Below are 24,743 nucleotides of genomic sequence, written 5' to 3' on the forward strand. Positions count from 1 at the left end.
CCCTCAATGTGGCCCTAATACTACGTTATATATTTTATACATGTCAGTATCTTGAATGCTGGCACTTGGACACCTTGTACTTTTCATTTAATGTTAAAGATTTGCGATTGAGGTCCTCGATAGGCATTCCTGCATTTTTCACATTCAAAATGAGCAGTAAAAACATGTCAGAAGAATGACAGCATTTTCCTCTTATTGTAAATACCATCATTCTCCTTGTTCATGCTGAAAGGTGATTGTCCAACCTTAGTCCCACAGAGAAACATCCTGCTATTTCCTTGGCAATGTTGCATCTGAGCTCTGGCCCGGGAGTCAGAACTGAGCAGGAGATTTGAGAGTCTCTCACCACACCAACAGGCCAATTTGAGCTTGTGTGAGCATGGTGGCGATCTCGCTGATGGGAACGCCGGGTTGTGGGGATGGAAGCAGCAGCAGCAGGTGGCTGGGTTATCAGGAACCTGAGGAGTAGCAGAGAGTCTCACAGCAGCAGCACTGCAGGCAGACGCAGTAGCAGTGATGGAGGATTTAGTCCTGGGAGGAGGACCAACACTTCCACAGACACGGCGCGACAATCAGTGCTGGGATGTGTAAGATTATAGTGCTTCTAACTTCTGACCAGACATGGTTCAGAATCAGAGAACTGTTAACCTGATGGCCTTATTATCATAGTTACAAAGGAAGCTCCACACCTTGGTGCCACGCTACAGTTGGAGCCAAGAGCAATTGATTAAGGCAGGCAGCAGACATCAAGTCTAGCATACAACCGGGAGTGGGCAATTGGCAACCATCACCACACAAAGACGCGGTCAGCATCAAAGGATCCCGCTTTGCATTGGGAACATAGGTTGATGCTGCAACAGTGTAAAACCTATTGTTTGTTGCCATTTGTTTCATGGTATAAAAGGCCGATCACGGTAACAGTTCCCTGAGTTAAAGCTTCGCAGGCAGAGATGCTGCCGGATTCCATCGCCGAATAAAGCTTTTTCTCCAAGCGCGCTTTTGGTCCGGTTCGTTTACTTTTAAAATTAGAACAAAATCCAACAATTGGCGAGCCAGCCAGGAGGAGCTGATACGAGAGAAACTCACCGACACATCTACGAAGTGGAACAATTCAGCAGAAGAATCGTGGAGATTTTTCCGGTTGAACTTTCCAGTCGAAGATCGGCAAGACAAGAGTCTGCGGGTCCGCAAACATCGCAAAGACCTTAACTCGGTAAGAAACGTACCACTCCTCTTGAAGAACCTAGCTATTTTATAAGTAAACAAACCAGTAAATATACGTATATGTAACTGACAGTGTTTTGGTTAACACTGTTGATAAGAGCTCTAAAAAAAAATAGGCCGAGGTACCGAAGTCTAGGCTAGGGAAAGCCTAAGTTTATAGTCAGCTCACGTCGTGCTATCTAGCCGGTAAATGTTTAGTTATATTTTCCGATTAGATCAGAGGTTGACGGAGTGTGAACTATAGTAACGTAGTCATCTCACATCGTGCCGGTTATCAGACTTCTAATCGGAGGTTGATGGAGTGACTAGTGTAAGCAACGGGGTTGCTAACTAAGTTTATAGTCAGCTCACGTCGTGCTATCTAGCCGGTAAATATTTAGTTATATTTTCCGATTAGATCAGAGGTTGACGGAGTGTGCACTATTGTTGCGCGGTCATCTCACATCGTGCCGGTTATCAGACATAATCGGAGGTTGATGGAGAGACTCGTGTAAGCAACTGCGGGTTGCTGGACACCTTCCTATGGTTAGGAAAGGTTTTTGGTGTAAGCTCTGGAACAGAATTCAGTACTGTATAATTATTCTTCGCTGTGAGAGAGTTGGAGAATTCAGTTTTTAAGTGTGAGAGAATTAAAAACTGGTACTTTTCTTGATTGTGAGAGAGTTAAGAAGTAGTGCATTATACTGGTATTGTAAGTTGTTAATTGAGCTTCGGATAGTCAGCTCACGTCGTGCTATCTAGCCGGTAAATATTTAGTTATATTTTCCAATTAGATCAGAGGTTGACGGAGTTTGTACTATAGTAACGTGGTCATCTCACATCGTGCCGGTTATTAGACATAATCGGAGGTTGATGGAGAGACCCGTGTAAGCAACTGCGGGTTGCTGGGCACCTTCCTATGGTTAGGAAAGGTTTTTCGGATAGTCAGCTCACGTCGTGCTATCTAGCCGGTAAATATTTAGTTATATTTTCCGATTAGATCAGAGGTTGACGGAGTTTGTACTATTGTAACGTGGTCATCTCACATCGTGCCGGTTATTAGACATAATCGGAGGTTGATGGAGAGACTCGTGTAAGCAACTGCGGGTTGCTGGGCACCTTCCTATGGTTAGGAAAGGTTTTTGGTATAGTCAGCTCACGTCGTGCTATCTAGCCGGTAAATATTTAGTTATATTTTTCGATTAGATCAGAGGTTGACGGAGTTTGTACTATAGTAACGTGGTCATCTCACATCGTGCCGGTTATTAGACATAATCGGAGGTTGATGGAGAGACTCGTGTAAGCAACTGCGGGTTGCTGGGCGCCTTCCTATGATTAGGAAAGGTTTTTGGTGTAAGCTCTGGAACAGAATTCAGTACTATATAATTATTCTTCGCTGTGAGAGAGTTGGAGAATTCAGTTTTTAAGTGTGAGAGAATTAAAAACTGGTACTTTTCTTGATTGTGAGAGAGTTAAGAAGTAGTGCATTATACTGGTATTGTAAGTTGTTAATTGAGCTTCGGATAGTCAGCTCACGTCGTGCTATCTAGCCGGTAAATATTTAGTTATATTTTCCGATTAGATCAGAGGTTGACGGAGTGTGTACTATACAAACGTAGTCATCTCACATCGTGCCGGTTTTCAGACGTGAAATCGGAGGTTGATGGAGAGACTATGAGTAAATATATAGTCAGCTCACGTCGTGCTATCTAGTCGTTAAAATATTTAGTTGTGACAGGCTACTGACACGCTTATATTTTTCGATTAGATGAGAGGTTGACGGAGTGTGTACTAGTAATATAGTCATCTCACATCGTGCCGGTTATCAGACTAATCGGAGGTTGATGGAGAGACTAGTATAAGCAACTGGGTTGCTGGACACCTTCCTATGGTTAGGAGAGGCTGTTGGTAAATTATTCTATATTATTATTAAGTATAATTATTCTTCGCTGCACGGGTTGAATAATTAAAATTTTAAGTAAGAGAACTAAAATTGGTACTTTTCTTGATTGTGAGAAAGTTAAGAATTAGTGCATCATACTAGTATTATAAGTTGTTAAGCGAGCGTTGTTTTTCCGACTGTAAGTAATAAGTAAATGTTCTAAGTAGCGTTAGAAAAATTGGTTTTGATCGCGAGGTGGCATTCCAATTGTGAAAGATTCGGAAAACGGAGTTATTTTATAACAGTAAAAACATACTTAAGAATACTTTTCTTAAAAGCTATATGCTTAAAGAATTTGTATTTGTTTTTAAGTCGCTGAAATTGTAAGCATTTTAGCCTTCCAAATTTGGTTTGGAATGACATCTTGTTTCCTTAATACCGTAAAAACTGTAAGCGTAGCCTTCCGACCGAGGTTCGGAAAGAATTAGCATTTTAAACGGTAAAGTGATAAGCCTTCCGACTAAGATCCGGAAAGAGTCAATTTTTCTAACTGGCGAGCCAAAGTTTAATTTTCTGTTTTGTGCAGCTAAGCAGAAAAAAAACACGTGATTTCTTTTCTTTAACTAAAGTGTTAAGATAAACGCAGTATATTATTAAGAGGAAATCAAGAGTAGACAAAGAAAATAGTCTATATCACGGAATGATTTTGTATTTTTAAAGTATACTCATATCCACTTATCTCAAAGTATTCCTGGTTGTGGACGTACTCTGTATTTTGAAAATAGCCTACATTTTTACCAGGCTGCGCATTTGAAGATAAAAATTGTCTGTAGTTAGTAGCTAACTCTGTTCTGTTCATTTGCATTGAAGTAAAGATAGCTGTGGGTATTCACACTTAGAATAAACAGTCTAAACAGCTCCACTAACACCTGCTCTGTCTGCTTTGTATCTGAGGGAATCTGTTGTCATGGCTGCTGAGTTGCCGTCGGCTGCGCAGATCCGTGTTCATGGGGCTGGGCCATTGAAACCTACGACAGAACGTCACGGAACAGCTCCTCCAAGCACAACCATCGATCAGATGATGGACAGCCTAAATTCATACTTGGAAAAACGGCTTGGATTAAGGAAATGCAATGACGACATCCAACGGAAATACAACATTAAACCCTCCGAGGACAGACTCTGGACCTTGCCGGACATCAAAAAGGCCTGGGGAAAGACACAGCGCATGTTCGCAAGCAGCAGACGAGACGGATGGTCTGTTATTTTGTGCAAGCAAATTCAACAGCATCTGGAAAAGTGTGAGATTGATAGACTGAAATGTGAAATCACTGCAGAAAATGCAAAAGTTAAAGCATTAGCCTCTCAATTACAGGAAGAGAAAAAGGAAAAAGAGAGACTATTAGCTGAAAATCAAAAATGGCTAGATCTAATCTCCAAACAGCTACAATCAAAAGACTGTGATAAAGCAGCAGCCTCTTCCAATACACATGAAGGAGGCGCTAAGCAAAGGAGACCAGAACTGCTCTACCCATTCAAAGAGCTGAGAGCCATTGAGGAACAACAACACCGTCATTTGCTGGAGGAATTGCCACATGACCATGGTAGCAGCTCAGACGGTGAGGAATTGTCCAATGACACACCTGCTGCTGCACCTGTGACAAAGGACAGCAGTGCACAGGTCAAATCTACCTCCACAACAAGCACAAAGGCTAGGCTTGCTCCTGTCGTAATCAAACACCGTAGAACTGAAGTGGAAGTTCAAAGTGAAGAGGAGTTTGAGGAGGATGGCCAGAGACGGTCTCGTATTGTGACAAAGAAGGTCAAAAGATACCTCCCATGTAAGACTTACCAACCAGCCACAACAGAACAAATTGATAAATGGTCCAAGGAATTACCAGACGCATATAAACAGCCACGCAAGGCTTGGCAAGTTCTTGAACGCTTACGAAAAATTTACACTCTACACCCACTGGATGCTGCTATGATCCTCAATGTAAACTTAAGGGACAGCGATCAAAAGAAGCTGACTGAAAGTGTAGAGACAAGGGCAGGGGTGTCTCAAGACAATGTTGATGCAGGATGGGAGGCTGTACGAACCTTTTTATATGAACTTAAACCTGCAGAAGTCAATTGGGCCAAAATCACTTCATGCACACAGAAAGCAGGAGAGAGTGTTGCAGAATATGAGGAACGCTTTAAGCAGATTTGGCTGGAACATGCTGGTCTGAACAACAGTGACGATATAGGCAAGGATACTGGCATGCCTTTAAAAACTTCATTTGTGAATGGACTAAAGCCAGAGTTATCCAAAGCCCTTAAAGTCCGTTATGATGACTGGGATGGTGTTGGGACAGCTTTCAATCAGGTTGTGGAATGGTCAGCGAGGATTGAAAGAACACAGGACGCCAAACTCAGAGCCTTACAAACTAACGCTCTGAAATACAACAATCCTGGAACCAGAATTAAGACCCCTGCTGGGGGAACACCAGCCCCACCGGGTCCATTCCGGCACCTTCAGTTGGACTACATAACTCTGCCTAAGTGTGGGAGGTTTCAGGATGTACTTGTAGATAAATTCTCCAGATGGGTGGAAGCATTCCCAACTAAACATGGAACGGCAGCCCACACAGCCAAAACACTGGTGAAGGACATCATTCCTCGATGGGGCCTGCCAGAATGCACAGACTCAGACCAAGGAACACATTTCACAATGTGTCGCATGATAAATACAAGAAATTACATTGTCCTTACAGACCACAAGCTTCAGGTCGAACACAGAGAATGAATTGTCATCACAGAACATCTGTCCAAGCTCCACCAGGAAGGAATCCCTTGGAAACTGGACTAAAGCTTTTGAGTTATCACATCATCATCCGTCATCACAGGCCGGCCCATGCCCCAACCCGGAACAATGGATCTGCGCAAGGCCGACGTGCATTTAATTTCTGACAGCCTGATCCGGTACTGCGAAAAACTCTCGCACACAAACCTCAGAGTGTAGCATTAGAACCCTAGTAGGAACGTCCGTACCAGGTTCTTTTAGTAACTAATGCAGCAGTTAAGGTACAGGGACAAGATAAGTGGCACCATGTAAGCCACTGCAAGTTAGCAAATCCGCCTAGAGATGAGGGATAGAATGGCGGTAGTATTTATCAGAGTCCAGACATGACGGGACTAGAGTTGTCTAGGCTCTAGCTTGTCGTCTGAGGATGAAGAGGTCATCATACCACCACTGATAAATACTGTAGCGTCCCGCCGAAACTACATTAGGGACAGTTTAGGCATTTTTAGGAATAACGATCCATTTTTTTAAAAATGTTTAGGTACTTTGGCAAGATGCGTTCCCGCCTTCTCTCTTGTGTGTCATTGCAGATGTTCCAGTGAAGAGCAGGGTTCATAACAGCTGAGAGAGAAGGGTGCCCTGGCTGTCATCGGACACCTGCGCTGGACTGTACCTGACACCTGGCTGACATCCGCTGAAAAACCATGGGACACGGGACACATCTGCATCAACCAAGCCCACAATATCACAGACTGCTTCAGGAGACCTCATTCACCAGCACAATCCAGCAGCATGTGTGGAATGCGATCATCCACCATGCCACCAATGTCATTTCTCTGTACATCTTTCAATGTATCCGTGTATCATCACAAAATTATATTCTTTTATTTTATACTGTAAGCAGAGGTGCCTGTGCTCAGTATTAGACTGTGTACATGTTGCGGTTTCTTTTTCTTTTCCCTCCTTCCGCTCCTGTATTTTCTTACCACTATTTCTTTATTTTTGTGATCATATTTTTTTATGATCAAAGGGGGGAATGTAAGATTATAGTGCTTCTAACTTCTGACCAGACATGGTTCAGAATCAGAGAACTGTTAACCTGATGGCCTTATTATCATAGTTACAAAGGAAGCTCCACACCTTGGTGCCACGCTACAGTTGGAGCCAAGAGCAATTGATTAAGGCAGGCAGCAGACATCAAGTCTAGCATACAACCGGGAGTGGGCAATTGGCAACCATCACCACACAAAGACGCGGTCAGCATCAAAGGATCCCGCTTTGCATTGGGAACATAGGTTGATGCTGCAACAGTGTAAAACCTATTGTTTGTTGCCATTTGTTTCATGGTATAAAAGGCCGATCACGGTAACAGTTCCCTGAGTTAAAGCTTCGCAGGCAGAGATGCTGCCGGATTCCATCGCCGAATAAAGCTTTTTCTCCAAGCGCGCTTTTGGTCCGGTTCGTTTACTTTTAAAATTAGAACAAAATCCAACAGATGGTCACTGCTGTAAAAGTCATTAAAATCAGTCAGATCAATAAGACAGAACAAATTAAATGTTGTTAATATACCTTGATTGAAATAATAAAACATTTAAAAGCTTTTCAGGGTTTTTGATACAAATAAAAAACAAGTGATAACTTTTCTCTCAGAGACATTTTGAAGTAGAAATGTTTTTGTTATAAAGAATGTTTGATTATAAATGCTTTTTCTATCTTTCTGTCTTTTCAGACTCAGTGACTGTAACCTTACAGGCGAGTCCATTGAAATTGTGGCCTCAGCTCTCCAGTCAGCCACCTCACCCCTGAGAGAGCTGGACCTCAGCAATAATGACCTGGGAGAATCAGGAGTGAATCTGCTGAGTGCTGCACTGATGAGTCCAAACTGTAAACTACAGACTCTGGACCTCAGATTCTGTTACCTGGGAGAATCAGGCTGGAAGCTGCTGAGTGCTGGACTGAAATGTAAACTAAATGTTTTCAAGTAGGTGTAGCTCTTTCTCATCTGCTTTAGTTAACTGTGGTTGGAGTGGAAGGGGAGGGGATGTTTGATGGTTAAAATATGCTTGAATGCATGGCTACTGCAGCTGTAATTAGTATTACTTAGGGTGTTTCACAGTAGGGCAAGGACATATGTGCTTTGGTGATAGGCTGTACAGGCCATGCAGTCAGGACAGACCAGTGGTGAAAAGCATTATTAGGGGTCACAGAGGATTTGATATTAAATAAACCCTTTAAGAAGAAAATGCCAGTCTTGCCTCTGAGTTCATGATTTCAGCAGTTTAGCATCAAGACAGCATGTAATGCCTGGGCAAGAGATACATAAAGCAGTACATTTTAAAACTAAATAAATTGTAAATAATCAGGAGGGTAGATGCGGAAGAAATGATAAGTCATGTGTTCTTTCAAGTTAGCACAGCTGATGCATTCCTGTCAGCTTGTGCGGTATGTAAAATGTAAAAATGTAAAAATATGAATGTGGAATCAGGTGATAGAGCAGCACTGAAGCATCCGTGAGAGGCAAGAGTCTACTGTAAGCGACTGTAAGTGACTGTAAGCGACTATAAGGGACTGTAAGTGACTGTAAGGAATCAGACCTCTGGCTCATTGGGCTTATTTCTGTGGGGGACTCCAGAATGTGTGTAACTAACTCTTGTGTTGTGTAGGAACAGGGTATTCTCCAGCAGCCTGTACCTCAGTGGATGGCATATCTGTCACCTCTGTATCTTTGACACACACCCACACGCTAGTTATTATCAGTGAAAACAAACTATGCACTCTGCCTACTTTAATGTGGGGTACTCAGTCCTTTTTGTGGTCTTGGTGTCAGTACTTCGGCCCCCTAGCTGTTGTTTTGGGGTTTCTCCCTGTCTGTCAGTGTCGCCCATGTGCTTTTGTTTACAGTTCCCATGTGTTCCAGCCCTGCCCCGCTCTCCGCCCTGTTTCTGCCCACCTGATTACCTGATCGCCTCCACCTGCCTGCCTGGCCACCTGCATCCCATCTCCTCGTCAGCTCAGCCCTTTATATACCCTGCATGTCTCTGTCTTGTTGCCAGTTCGTCTCAGTTTTGTACCTGCCTGATTATTTATAGTGTTGTTCCTGCCCTGTCTTTTGCCTGACTTCCAACTTCATGGACATGTTGGGGGGCGGTCATCACCATATTGGCTGCTTCAACTCCTGCAGTAGGAAGTAGCTTCTGCTTCCATTCCAGTTCTGTTCTGTTCACTGGGTTTGTTGGTTGCCAGTGCTGACCGCTGTATCTGGTTGTTTGGATGATACTGTGGGGCCTGAGTCTGTGAAATGTTAGCATGTTGCTGTACGAGTGCTATTAAATCCAATTGGGAAATTAAACTGAGCCTTTCAAGAGTTTCTAAGAGTTTCAATTTTAAGAGTAATGTGTATTATATATGTGGTGTTCAGTGTTTGAGAGCAAAGTTTGCACTGATGAATCTTTATTACTGTTATCCTGTTCATGAAAACTACTGCATGGTTTTGTGCAAGGAGAGTCTCAATTTGTTGCCTGGCGTGATCAGAGTTGGTGGATAAAATCTCAGCAAAATGTTAGAATGGCTGAGATGTTTGAATTTTGCCAGATTGAGTGCAGTGCTGGTTCATAGTTAAACTATAGTGAGACAATCACACTATAATCTTATGAGGAGGGGGTTGTTTTAAATGAGGAAACTGCCTCTGATTGGAAAAATGGTAGCTTAAAACTCTGGTGTTCCAGTTGCCTACTGCTGCATGAACAGTCTGAAGAGAGGGAGGAGGGAGACAGTTTACTGAATCAGCCGGCAGCCAATCACATGAAAGCTATCATGCGGTCTGTTGCAGGTCAGGGTAGTGCATATGGCTGCCTTGGACCAATCAGAGTAGAGCCCCTTCTACACAGTTTTGCCATCTGGCTTAAATTTTGTAACAGGTGACACTTGCATCCACATTATAGATTAAAACTGAACTGTTTCCATTCAGAAATCTGTTACATTTCCAATGAACTGTCTCCACGTTTGGTTCTGACCATTTGAAAATGAAAATTCCTTCTAAAAGTGTTTTCTCAGAAAGTCTGTTTTGTTTTCTATACAGAATTTTTAGTTGCACCTTCAGAGAAGAATCATGGGAAACTGTGAGAGAGCTGGACCTCACCAACAGTAACCTGGGAGACTCAGGAGTGAAGCTGCTCTGGGCTGCACTCAGTCCAAACGGTAAACTACAGACATCGAGGTGAGTTGTGCTGTTAAATTGTCCTACATTATTAACCTTTTAATGCAGGAAACCTTCAATAGATGCCAGGGAAATAGCATGAATTACCTGAAAGATGTATGATAATTAAAATATTTGCTCAGCCCACCATTAGCAAAGACCCGGGATACTGCAGTTACTCTTATTCACACCAGAAGGCAATGTCACCGACAAAGCGCATGAAGTTAAATAAATGTAGTTTACATTAAGCCAATGAATACCAACAGCTTTCTCTTTAGGACCTAGGTAATCAGTTCATAGATATCTGGGTGCTCCACTTGTGTAAGAACTGGAAAGCACATTAGGATGGCAGGTATGCCATCCGCCTACTGTACTTACAGGCTGGCATGGGGTTTCTCATACCTTTACAACACCAAGAGTTCTTATAGGGATTTTCTATGGAAATGACCACAAAGAGGTCTGACTGATCACATCTATAACATATATCCTTACAGAATTCCGAGAACTTCATACAGCACACAATAAATGACTAAACTTATACCATATTGCACTGTCCTGCTTATCTTCCACTTATTCAATTTTTCTACTGCATTACATCATCACAAATACTCTGATACTTCAGATAATGTTCTTTGCTATTGGACTGTCTTATCTGGACAATCTATTCAGCTTATTGCTACATTTGTTCATTGTAGCTTATTGGAAAGCATTGCAGCTAGTACCAATCACAGACACGCACACACACACACGCTAACAGACACACACACACACATACACATACTTGTGATAAAACGATTCATCTGAATTCTAACAAAAAAAGGTATGTTCATTCTATGGTTATTCCTCTTTTATTATCAAATTTGGGGAGTGTATGTATTTATATAATGAGCAGAGATTTTTTTTTCTATCCACAGACTGGACTGTTACATTTATGTTGCCCAGGTGCACCAGCTCCTTCTGCTGCATGCAGGGCGGGATCGACTTCTCCTCAAGCCACACACACACACACACACAGACACACACACACACAGAGAGAGAGAGACATAACAAACATGTAAACAGAAGATACATAGATTTGTTAAAATGCTACATTTTATTTTTTAACAGAAGACAACTGAAAAGGCAAAAATAATAAGTTCATTTGTGTGATTTTGTGCATCTGTGCATTATCTGTATGACGTGAAATGGTGCCAAGAAATTCCCCCCATGTAGGGATAATAAAGTTTGCTAAATAACCAACTCGCAGATCTTGTCTCCTCTCCACAGGCTGGGTTGCTGTAATCTCACAGAGGGCTGCTGTGATGATCTGGCCTCAGTGCTGCGCTCACACCACTTAGAGCTGAGAGAGCTGGAGCTGAGAGACAATGACCTGCAGGATTCAGGAGTGAGAGCGCTCTCTGCTGGACTGGAGGATCCACACTGTAAACTACAGAGACTGGGGTGAGGAGCATAATAATATACAGTCAACTCCTGATTATCTAGGCTAATGGAATGGAGCCATGGCACAGATAATCAACAAAATGTTACTTTAATCTTTTTATGTATATCTACCATTTAAATAAACAACCTTTTGTTTGAAATAGCATGCTCTTAGAGAGATACTTATATCAAGATGCACAAAACAACAAATCCAAAGTTTCCATTTGAATGGCTGGTGAGTGTTAGACTGAGCCCTTCCCTCAACCCTCCCATGTGCCTGGAAGGGTCTAAAAGCACTCTGCACTAGCTTAGCACGTAACTCAGTATCTTACTGACCTCTTGTAGTACTTCTCGATAACTACTCTTGCATAGAGATGCACTTATTTGGAAGTCACTCTGGGTCAGCATCTGCTAAATAACGTAATGCAATGTAATGTAAAAATGGCACAAAAAATCAAATACATGAAGTATTTAGGCAGGATAGCTTTGTTGACCAGTACTTCCTATATCTCAGGTTCTGTACAATTCATCATTTTAAATGCTGTTGCCAAAGGACACAGGACAGGTAGAAAATTTCACCTTGTTCTAATCCCATTGTCCTTTGTAAAATAAAATTCTCAGTAATACCTAAAAAGCTGTTGATATACACAGTAGATGTTAAGGCTGAGACTCTGGAGGGCAGATCAGATGTTTGTTGTACCCCTTTCCAAACTCTGTAACCAGCCCATAGCCACTCACCCAATGACTCCCCTGTGATCTTTCCCTCACAGAATGGGGTTGCAGACAAGAGTATATGTGCACATTTAAACTGCATACTGAGCCACCTGGTACTGGCAGTGTCTAACATCCATACTGTCATTGCACAGAGCTGGGCTGCTGCCAGTAATGATACATTTACATTTACCTTTATTCATTTGGCAGATGCTTTTTATCCAAAGTGACTTACAAGTGAGGCAGAAATGTTAAAGATGAAGTAGTTCTAGACCTTCCAGTTGTTTTGGTGGATCCATCTACCCTACCAGATAAATCTGGATATGAGCTTATCAAGTGAGTTAAACGTGGGTTTTTGGCTACAAAAGTGTGTCTGGAAGCAGAACAGGAGTCTGAGGACTAGATTCATTATAACTGACTCTGCTGTGTCCATTAATGTGAGGGGCAGCATGGACCAGCAGGTCAGACCAGTTTGAGATACAATTTATCAATGTCAGGAGGTGTTGTGATTCCTGAGTGTGGAACCATGAGGATTTCACCTGGGGAGTAATCAGTGTATTCATCACCAATGCCTATGTTTTGTCAACGTTTACCTTGTGACCTCAGTAAAATCCAAAGTTTCCAAGGCCCGCTGTTGGATATATTTTTTACTTTATTAGGTTTTCACATACCTACAGGGAGTTTGTCTTTGTAATATGGTACAAAATAGGCTAGTTAAAATACAGACAGAGAAAAACAGGCTACCCCCGACCGGTCACACAGTGCCCCTCTTTTTGCTTTCACAGGAAAAGCCGTGTGTCTAATGCGTTCTTCTTGCTGTGATATTTTTTGTGCTGTACTGCACCGGTTAGCGGTCTCCATAGAATGTTTTTAGTGGGAAAACGGTGTTTAACATAATCACCATCATCAGGCCAGTGGATGTGGAGATGCAGCGGGCTGTTTATGGAACACCTACAGCTGGCGTGTGCCCGACTGGACTTAGTGAATTACACTCACTGACCGGTCAAAGCAGGGGGGGGCGGGAACTACAATTCCGCTACGCAAGTCAGTCACGTTATCATCCCGTCTCATGAACTTTCTGCCCGTCACTCATGCGTTGGAATGCAGACAGTGCTGTTCATCACAAGTAGTAGCAGAAAAGCCATGTTGATTCAATAGTTACTGTCCCATTCTTCTCAAATTTGTGTGTATTTATATAATCACCTGAGTTCCTGTCTACTATTCTCCACAGATTTAGTAATTTAGTTTAAAACACACACACACACACACACACACACACACACACACACACACACACACACAGAGTGGTTGTGATATTACACAATATCCCTTCACAGGGTTTATAGTTTTAGCCAGGCTTCACAAGCAGGCCATCTGAATTCTTTTAAAAGAAAAAATCAACTCTAGTGTGGCTCAAGAGTTCTTGTGCTGAATTGATTTGTTGGAATGTAGACAATGCTGTTCACCACAGGCCTGTTCTGTCATAGTAGCAGGAAATGTATCATGTTGATTCTGTCTTTATTTTTCCATTGTAATCAAATTTGAGGAGAGTGTGTATTTATATAATGAGCAGAGATTCTGTCTCTTTTTCTCCACAGACTGGGTTGCTGTAATCTCACAGAGGGCTGCTGTGATGATCTGGCCTCAGTGCTGCGCTCACACCACTCAGAGCTGAGAGAGCTGGAGCTGAGAGACAATGACCTGCAGGATTCAGGAGTGAGAGCGCTCTCTGCTGGACTGGAGGATCCATACTGTAAACTACAGAGACTGGGGTGAGGAGCATAATAATGTACAGTCAACTCCTGATTATCTGGGCTAATGGAATGGAGCCATGGCACAGATAATCAACAAAATGTTACTTTAATCTTTTTATGTATATCTACTATTTAAATAAAGAAATAACCTTTAGTTTGAAATAACATGCTCTTAGAAGATTCACATTACAACAAATCCAAAGTTTCCATTTGAATGGCTGGTGAGTGTTAGACTGAGCCCTTCCCCCAACCCTCCCATGTGACTGGAAGGGTCTAAAAGCACTCTGCACTAGCTTAGCACGTAACTCAGTATCTTACTGACCTCTTGTAGTACTTCTCGATAACTCCTCTTGCATAGCGATGCACTTATTTGGAAGTCACTATGGGTCAGCGTCTGCTAAATAACATAATGCAATGTAATGTAAAAATAGCAGAAAAAATCTAATACATGAAGTATAAAGGCAGGATCGCTTTGCTAACCAGTACTTCCTATATCTCGGGTTCTGTAGAATTCATCATTTTAAATGCTGTTGCCAAAGCACACAGGACAGGTAGAAAAAATCATCTTATCGAACGGTAAACTCCTGATTATGTAGGCCAGTGTTTCTCAACCCTCTCCTGGACGTCCCCCTGCCCTGCATGTTTTGGATCTCTCCCTGCTCCAGCAGAGCTGATTCAAATGATCAGTTTGTTATTAAGCAGCTTCAGGAGTTCATAACGAGAATTGAGAAGCAAAATCCAAAATCTGAGAACCAAAACCCAGAATGAGAGAAGCAAAATGCAGAATCCATAACCAAGAAATCAAACTCCGTAAACGAGAGCCTTGTGATGTTATGTTTTTTAGATCCGTTAACCACTTTCGCTTTTTGAATCATCTTTCTCGGTTACGCTTTTCTCTCTCTCGCTTTCAGTTCTAAAAAGATTCTCGCTTGCAGTGTCTAGCATCCGTGCTGTCATTGCACAGAGCTGGGCTGCAGCCAGTTACATTTAAATTAGGTAGTACCAGATGTCCCAGTGGTTTTGCGCTAGGGTTTTGGTGGGTGTAAAATCTTCTGTGTGACCCTAATCCATCTACCCTACGAAATAAATCTGGATATGTGCTTAACAAATGACTTTGGGCAACAAAAGCGTGTCTGGAAAAGCAACAGGAGTCTGGGGAGTAGATTCATCATAACTGACTCTACTGTGTCCATTAAAATAAGGGGCAGCACGGACTAGCATGTCAGGTCACCCTAATTTTATATTTCAACTTTGTGAGTGTGTCATACTACCCTTAGGAACTCACCTGGGGAATAATCAGCATATTCATGGACAATTCTTCGATGTTGTTAATGTTTACCTTGAAGCCTAAAGTAGAATCCAAAGTTAAACAGAGTGTCATTGGCTTAAATGTTGAAGTTTAATTGCTACTTATGATTGTGGGGAAGAGTACAGAAGCGGAATGAACTTGATAAAATTCAGACTAAATCCAAGTGTTTCTAATGTTTTAAAAAGAAATGGTGAAGACGCAGGGCCCAGTGCCTTTTAAGCATGCAGTGCTAGTGCCACACATGCTACAGGCTGGGATGTAACATTAAGGAGCCTACGGATATTAGCACGCCGCTGGGGGATGGGGGGTCCTGGCCAACCTGCCCACCCCTCCACCCCGCTGGAAGGAGGCCAATTTGTTCTGCTGTTGAGTCCTCCCGGTCGCTGTCGGCAGATGATGGAGCTGGTTTTGAGCTCGGACTGTAGGGAACAGGCATCTTTACTTTAATACTTTACCATAAATGTCTCCTCTTATAATACCTTTGTGTCACGACCTCCGCCTGAGGTCCTCCTGTTCCGTGTGTTTCTCTGTCTGTCTGTGTGGGCGTGTCTTTTGTTTTTGTTCACAGGTCCTTGTGTTTCCTTGTGTGGTCCTGCCTGCCTCCCCGCCCTCCTGTTACTCAGCCACGCCCATCACCTGAAGCCTGTTGCACACACCTGTGTCTCATCCCCTCGCCCTGCTGTTGTCTTTGTTCTTTGCCTGATCGTCTCAGTGCCTTAGCTGTTTTGTTCCTGCTCTGTTTCTGCTTGTTACTGACTCTGCCTGTTTCGGATTTCTCTCTTGCCTGCCGTTTTTGGATGTTGTCTGTTTTCCGTTGGATTTTTGGTTACTGACTCTGACTGTTTTTCTGACTTTGATTTTGCTTGTGATTTTTTTGATTTGTCATTAAAAGATTAGCCTTTTCGTACTGCCTGCATTTTCTGTGCTTGGGTCCTTTCCCTGCAAACCCTGACACTTTGTTTCAGGAGCTTTAAATTCCTGATCGCTCTTTCTGAGTTAATAGCGTCTTAGCTTCATTGAGCTGGGTTGATTTCCCTTAGTGTTGCTGTTCCAGTCTCCTCATTTGCTTTTCCAGTGCTAGACCTCCAATGCTTGGCCTCTCTGAGGGTTTTTACTGATGCATAGGTGACGAGTCTCCCTCTCAGTTTTACTTTGGCTGCCTCACCCATGATACTAGGTGGTATATCTGAGCTGTGGTTCAACTCCATGTATGGCATAAACGTAGCTCAGATGTGGGCTTGAAAGCTAGTTTCACCTAATATTGAAGTTTTTAATCATCAGTGGCCTGAAGAAAAACATTGACCAAAGTTTAAAACTAGATTAAGGGGTGAATGCACCAACATTTTAGTTGATTGTAAAACAGTTATTTTAAAACATGGATTGTTTAAATACATTTATCCTCACACTATCACAGCAAGCAGAGGTCAATGGTATTTTGTCATGAATATAATGCCGTGAGGTTTATCAAATAATTTCAGTTATTATCTCTAATAACCAAAACTGTATGGGTAAATTGAATCATCTCTTCTTTAATAATCTATCCCCTGGGTCCATGCACCAGAAATGAAACTGTGGAATCGGTTGCAAATGTGCACTTTTTATTGCATTATTATATTCATAATTAGTAAGAGAACAGTGATGATAATGGAGTTATTGTCCTGTGGAAATAGATTTGATTAAACATAAGAGGATAGTGCACATTGTGATGTGAAAAGTCATGTGCTTTACCTAATTACAGTATTGATCAGTTTAACTTCATAATTGTCAGTCATGTTTGCTCTCATTTTTTTTGACAGTAAAATGACATTTTTGCAAGGGTCCCACCCACATGCATTAATATAATTATTGTTCTCTGCTGCAGTCTCCATGTACTGAGTGTCAGATATTCTGGTAATTTCTCCTGCTTTTCCTCCAGAGCTGTGACAGTGAAGAGCTCTTCTCTCCTTCTCTCTGCAGGCTGTCAGGCTGTTTGGTCACAGAGAGAGGCTGTGCTTCTCTGGCTTCAGCGCTGCGTTCAGACCCCTCGCACCTGAGAGAGCTGGATCTGAGCTACAACCACCCAGGAGACTCAGGAGTGAGAGCGCTCTCTGCTGGAGTGGAGGACCCCAGCTTTAAACTGGAGACACTGCTGTAAGCAGAGTTCTGCTCCTTTGTGTGTGTAGACATCTGGTGTGTTAATGGAAAACCTAGTGAGATGTGTAAGATGGTGGCCAGTGTTCTCATCTGATCAGTGGAGTCCTGGCAGTGTGTGGAGCTCTCCCGTTGTTACAGAGCTCTGAGTTTCACACTGCACTTCATAGACAGAAAGTCTGTGTCTCTCAGTCTCTGTTCTTCTGTTCCTACAGTGTGGACCATGGAGGAGAGATTAGGCTCCAAGCAGGACTGAGGAAATGTAAGATATTTATATATTTTTATATATATATACACTCAAACATACACACAGACAGACACACACACACACACACACACACACACACACACACACACACACACACACACACACACACCCACATGCACAAGAACAAAGAAACACGTATGAACAGACACACAAACAAACACACACAGATAGGGCTGTGATGGTATGGATTTTTTCTTAGCGCAGTGAAAAAGCAATGTATCCCTGCGGTTTGGCGGTCCCCCTCCCCCTCCCAAAAAAAAAGACTGTCTCTTTAATAACTAAAGAAAAGGTCAAGAATGCTTGCAGCTTGTAAAAGAACATGGATAAGTAATAAAAGTCTTGTTTATTCTTCAAATAGCAAATGATGATATGCTTCATGCAAAATTACGGCTATAATAATAATAATAATAATAATAATAATGATTAGGCTATAGCTTGATTTGGCTTTTTGTGCAATACAAAAAGGGAATATACATATTGAATCACTGTCGGTAAGTATGGCTAGCCTATGAGTCGGTACAATAAGTGCTCGTACAACTACTCACTGTGCCCCTAAAGTGAATCGGCATATCCTGCTGATTTACTTTTCAGTCTTCATGTTTCTGTTGTACCTCCTCCTGATGCAAGTGTGCTGAAGGCTACCTATCTTACTATTTATTATTGTACAAATTAAGAATGTACTGATGACATTATAAATTGTTATAGTCATACACAATGAGTTCGCTAAATTGTTTAGAACAGTAATTCAAACTAGAAAAGTGCATTTCCTGAAGAAAATGCAGAGTGTGCTTGCAACCTGGCAGCGAAAACGTGGTAACGTATATGAGATGATCGCTAGGATGTGGCTAAGTGGTTGCTAGGCTATTGCTAGGTGGTTGCTAGGGTGTTGCTAAGTGGTTACTAGGGCGTTGCTAGATGGTTACTAAGGTATATGATTTGTTGGGTGGTTGCTAGGGAGTTGCTAGGGTAAACAATATGGTCACTGGGGCGTTGCTAGGGCATTGCTGAGCAGTTGCCAGGGTGTTGCTAAGTGGTTGCTACGGTAAACATTATGGTCGCTGAGCATTGCTGGGGCATTGACGCGTGTTTGCCAAAGTGTTGCTAAGTGGTTGCTAGGCGGTTGCTAGGGTAAACAATGTGGTTGCTAGGGACACACCCACGTTTGGTGAGTGTTGGGTCACATGACCCAAAGCACCAGATCAGGTCCCGTGGCTATTGGTCAAATGGTGACCGAGTGGTAAGACTTTGAGAAATTCACTGAAGTGAATGGGAGGACGGAAGGATGAATAAACGAGTAAAGGACAAGTGCGGGGTCAGTATGGGTTTCAGTGAGTGTTGGGTGGCATGATCTGAGCCAGCATATGAGGTACGATGGCTGTCGGGCAAAAGGTGACAGAGCGGCAAGACTTTGAAAAATGAATTGAAGTCAATGGCAGGATGGAGGGATGAATAAATGAGTAAAAAAAATGATTAAAAGATAAATGCGGGTCAAGACGGTCTTGGATGAGTGTTGGGTCATTTGTCCCGAGGCAACGTGTGAGGTATGGGGGCTCTGGGGTGAAAAGTGAGCGAATGGGAAGGCCATGAACTGTGAGGGGGTGATTTTGAAAATGAATGGGAGTCTATGGGAAAAAAGGGATGAAAAAACGACAAAAACCGGAGAACGAGTGCGGGTACGGCTTAGCTGTATACAAGCACACCGATCAGGGTCAGACCGGACAGGTTACAGTTGGTTTGGGGTCGATATCTCGAAAACTGTGGGAGGAGAAGCGTCCCAAAATTTGGTGGAATAAGAAGAAAAAGAATAAAACTATCGGATAACAATAGTTTGCTTGCAATGCAAAGCACTGATTAAACTACATCGCTATTGGTTTTTAACGGGACCGGAAAAGTTGAACACAGAAAACTATTTAGCGGTATCGTAGTTCAAAGTACGAAACATAGGCTACACTTCACTCAAAACAGCCAAAATCTAACAGAAATCCACTAACCTTGTGCCCTTATCAGCCAGGTGCTAAATAGTGGTGTTACCCTTGAAACCGAGGCTTCGAAGCTTGTGTCAAAAACATGAAGTACGTATGACAAGCCGTTTTAACATTTAATCGAACCACACTCCTATCTGTAATTACATTTTAGACATCCATAATAGCATTTCTCCTAGTCAAAATTGTATTCTCACTAGTCAGAGTGGGAATTAGAGATCCACAATAACATTCTTACTTTCAAGATCAACAACTTTGATTGTACTAGTCAAAACTAAATTTAAGATATCTAAAAATCCTTAAAAAGTCTAAGTGACCATTTTATCATTTAATAGCTAGACTGGATATGTATTGCGAATATCCGTAATTCACTTCTTCCTACTCAAAATGAACATTTCATGAACAAAATGACATTCTTCCTATCCTCAATTGTCATTTCACATAGGCACTACATCATTCTTCCTAGGACAAATGACGGACGCCACTTTTGCCATTCATTTGTATTGGGCTGCATCCGAATACTCATACTTCCATACTATATAGTATGCAAAAAGCAGTACATCACAATCCGTAGGGTGTCTGAATACTTAGTAGGCATTTAATAGTAGTCGAACGGTACCCGGTGGACCTACTACTTCCGAAGTATGCGAACGCACTACACTACGCTATCCCATAAGTCAGCTGGAGCCCGAATAACCAAAGAAGAATTCCCTGGGGAAAAAAGAAGATGGCGGTGTAGTCAACTTGGTTATGCTAACAAATCAATTGCCTTGTTGCATAACGTTAGCTTTTCATTTTACCTCAGGTTGACAGCTACGTGAAGCAGAATGATTTTTAAAACATGTTGTAGGAAAGTTGGTTTATTTGCAAGGTTGCGTATCCACTAGATGGCGCTAGTAGTTCGGGTGGATGAGTTTTTTGTTAGTGCGTAGAGTGAAGAACTTGGGTTAGAAAATAAATGGCCAAGAGGCTGTAGGCTGTCATTTGTTCGTGTGAGCATTGAGTTACAAATAATTTCCTATGTGAACATGGAATCAGTTGCTACATATGGCGACGAGGATTAAAGCGGAGTAAGAAAAGTGATCTCCTGAAGTTTTCATTGAGAGATGGAACTTGTGAACAATGAGAAGTACTGCAGGGAGCAGCACGGCGAGTTTGGTAGGAAGCACAGTGCCATTCAATAGTCAGGAACAGACCTGGGAAGAATATTGTGAAGTTTTACAGCATTTTTTTGCAAATGGGATTAAGGAAGCAGAGAGAAAGAGGGCTATTTTGTTAAGTTCAGTGGGAAGTCAGACGTACAGCTTGATCCTACTTAGCCCTGCCAAACCTGGCGCGAAAACCTATGACGAACATGTTAAACTCTTGAACGAAAACTTCAATCAAATACCCAGTGAAATTGTTGAGCGTTTCAAATTCAATCCTAGGACCAGGAAACCAGGAGAGACTGTGTTGGACTATGTTGCCACGTTGAGAAAATTATGGAGACAAACTGAGGGATAGACGGGTATGTGGGATTGGAGATGACCGGATACAACGCCAATTATTATCAGAACCCGAGCTGACCTTTGACAAGGCCCTAAAAATAGCGCAGGCAATGGAAGAAGCAAACAAAGATGTGCAGGAATTACAAACTCATTTTTCGGAGGCCTCTCTGTCTGCAAGTAACCAGGAGGTGCACAAGTATGCTTCTGTCTTATGTCTGTGTATTGTGTGTGTGTGTGTGTGTGTATATATTCAATTGAACGTTATCTGTAGATATCACAAGTACTCAAGCCTAGAAATAATTAATAATCAGACACACACAAAAGAAATCCCCATATGTTTGATGGACTGTTCCTCCCCCTCACACCTGAAGCTGAAGTAAACAGCAAGTGAAAAGTTTTGCTTCTCCAGAAGTCCTTGAAAATAGAAAAATGGAAGACGGTCAATTGTGATAGCTAAACAATGATTATCGTGTTTATATTTCATATCACACACCATATGCGCTCCTGTAACTTTCACCAGCAAAAAAAAAAAAAAAAATGCGGTGATGACGGTAATGAGCTCAACCCTGCGGTAGGCATCACATGACCGCGGTATTGCAGTAATGAGGTTATCGTCACAGCCCTACACACAGATACACACACACAAACATACAAATACACAATCTCTCACACACATGTATACACGAACAAACAGATACACACACACACACGAACAGACACAAACACATATACCCACACACACACACACACACACACAAGAACATATTATGACGAGAACAGGCCATTCGGCCCAACTAAGCTCGCCATTTCTTAATTGAAGAGTATCCAAAACTGCATCAAGTCTAGACTTGAACACAGCAAGGGTCGCTGCCTCAACTACATGAGCTGGCAACCTATTCCATGTATTGATAACTCTTTGTGTAAAATAATATTTCCTTGTATCAGTGCGGAACTTACTCTCAACTAGTTTCCATTTATGTCCTCTTGTTTTACGGAGTGATCTCACCCTAAAAATGTATTGTACTCAACCTTATTGAATCTTTTATAAATTTAAAAATCTCTGTTAAATCACCCCTAAGCCTTCTCTCGCTAAGTCTATATAGGTTACGTAACTTGAGTCTTTCCTCGTAGCTTTTATATTTCATGCCAGGAACTAATTTAGTTGCCCTTCTTTGAACTTTTTCAAGAGCTTCAATATCTTTTTTATAGTGCGGTGCCCAGAACTGCACACAGTATTCCAAGTGAGGTCTGACTAAGGCATTGTATAATTTCAATACAAACTCCTTAGATTTATAATCAATACTTTTGGCTATATATCCCAGCATCCTGTTGGCCTTTTTTACTGCTACGGCACACTGCCTAGATCCTGTTAAGCTTGGGTCAACGATTACTCCCCAGTCTTTTTCAAATTGAGCACATTCTAGTTTTTTCCCCCCAGGAAGTAGTCTTGTCTAAGGTTCTTATTTCCCACATGCAAGACTTTACATTTAGCTAAATTGAATGTTATCTGCCAGGTATCTGCCCACTTTTGGATGCTGTTTAGGTCTTCCTGTATTATTTGGATGCTCTCTAGGCCTTACTGTATTAACACACACATACATACATGAACACACACACACACAAAGACACACACAAACACATGAACAGATACATACACACGAACACAGGCACACATACACACAAACACTTGAACAGACCCACCCACACACACACACACACACACACACACACACACGCACACACACACACACACACACACAGACAATGGTCAACACATTTCCCCCAGATAGACATGTTTAGCTTTAATGTTTTAATGGGGAATAATCTCTGATAGCCTAAATAAGTAAAGATGATCGTTTTGCACTTGCCTGAAGTGATAAATGCAAAATAAGAGCAGGACTTGAGCCCAAATTACGCCAAATGCCTCAGCAAGCATAGTTATATCAGCTCACTTATATCAAATGTTGCTCACAGTTTTGTCCGCCCCTACACACACACACACACACACACACCTATGTATGCGCATGCACACACACCTACATACGCGCACATACACACGCACCCACATACATGCACGAACACACACACACACACACACACACTTGCACACGCACACACACGTCTGTGTGTGTGCATGTGTGTGTGTTTCTGTTCCTGTGTGTGTGTGTGTGTGCATGTGTGTCTCCTCCTGTGTGTGTGTGTGTGTGTGTGTGTGTGTGTGTGTGTGTGTGTGTGTGTGTGTGTCGTCTCTTCCTGTGTGTGTGTGTGATTCTGATCTCCTGGTTCTGATGCGGTATATTGTGTTGGAGATCTCTTCTAACCTCCTTCCTGTCTGCAGATGCCTGCCAGCTCACACTGGACCCCAACACAGCAAACAGAGAGCTGTCTCTATCTGAGGGGGACAGGAAGGTGACACACACACCGGGGAGAGAGCAGCCATATCCTGATCACCCAGAGAGATTTGACTTCTGGCTGCAGGTGCTGTGCAGAGAGGGTTTGTCTGGGACTCGCTGTTACTGGGAGGCTGAGTGCAGTGGGGGGGCTGTGATTGCAGTGGCGTATAAAGGAATCAGCAGGAAAGGAGGGGGTTCTGACAGGATGTTTGGACACAATGATCAGTCCTGGACTCTGTACTGCTGTGGCTCCATGTTCTTTGCTCTGCACAATAATAACAGCATTTCCATACCCGCCCCCTCCTCCCGCAGAGTAGGAGTGTATCTGGACTGGCCGGCCGGCACTCTGTCCTTCTACAGCGTCTCCTCTGACACTCTGACCCACCTGCACACTTTCCACACCACATTCACTCAACCCCTCTATCCTGGGTTTCTGGTTTGGAGAGGCATGCTGTCCCTGTGCATGCTGGGATAGATGTCTCTATCCTGGAAGAGTTGATGGGATCTTATTCACTGTGGTCATGACTACATAAATCTCCACATTACAGTTTTTTATGATTGCTTACACACTAAAATTAAAAATAACACAGTTAGTGAAACCTGACACTCAAGGAGCAAAACCTCAAGCCCAGATCTGCACAACTATAAGCACATTCTCAGCCTCACACTTTTTGCAAAACACTACACACACTTCTTTACATTAGATACAGAAATCTAACATGATGTCACTTCTTTGCCATTTCAAGGCACTGCCTTTCAAAATACCATACCTATGAACCAATTGATCAAACACGGCTGTCAGGTGTACAGACACTTAACTTGCTTAATTGTATACTCACCAATCAGGCGTAAGCAGTATAAAAAGGCAACAGGTGAGTTTACCTGCGAGCAAAAATGGAAGGCAACATTGCAGTATAAGAGAAAGAGGAAGAGGAACGGGGAGAGTGAGGATGAGAGGGGGAGCCCACGGAGGAAGAGTGGTAAGAAGAGGAAGAGGTAGAGGGAGACCTGGAGAAGGACGTGGACAATGAAGACGAGGACCAAATTTATCAGATGAGATTTGAGCAACATTGGTTGACCATGTTGTAAACCATGGGTTGACATTGAGGGAGGCTGGACAGAGAGTCCGGCCCAACCTCAGCAGTTGCAACAGTAATTTGGACATTTCGACAAGAGCACAGGTGAAAAACAACTTTTCTCTACTGTCTACAGTAAAATCAGTACA

The sequence above is a fragment of the Megalops cyprinoides genome, chromosome 1 (assembly GCF_013368585.1).
Source record: "Megalops cyprinoides isolate fMegCyp1 chromosome 1, fMegCyp1.pri, whole genome shotgun sequence".
Taxonomy (NCBI): domain Eukaryota; kingdom Metazoa; phylum Chordata; class Actinopteri; order Elopiformes; family Megalopidae; genus Megalops; species Megalops cyprinoides.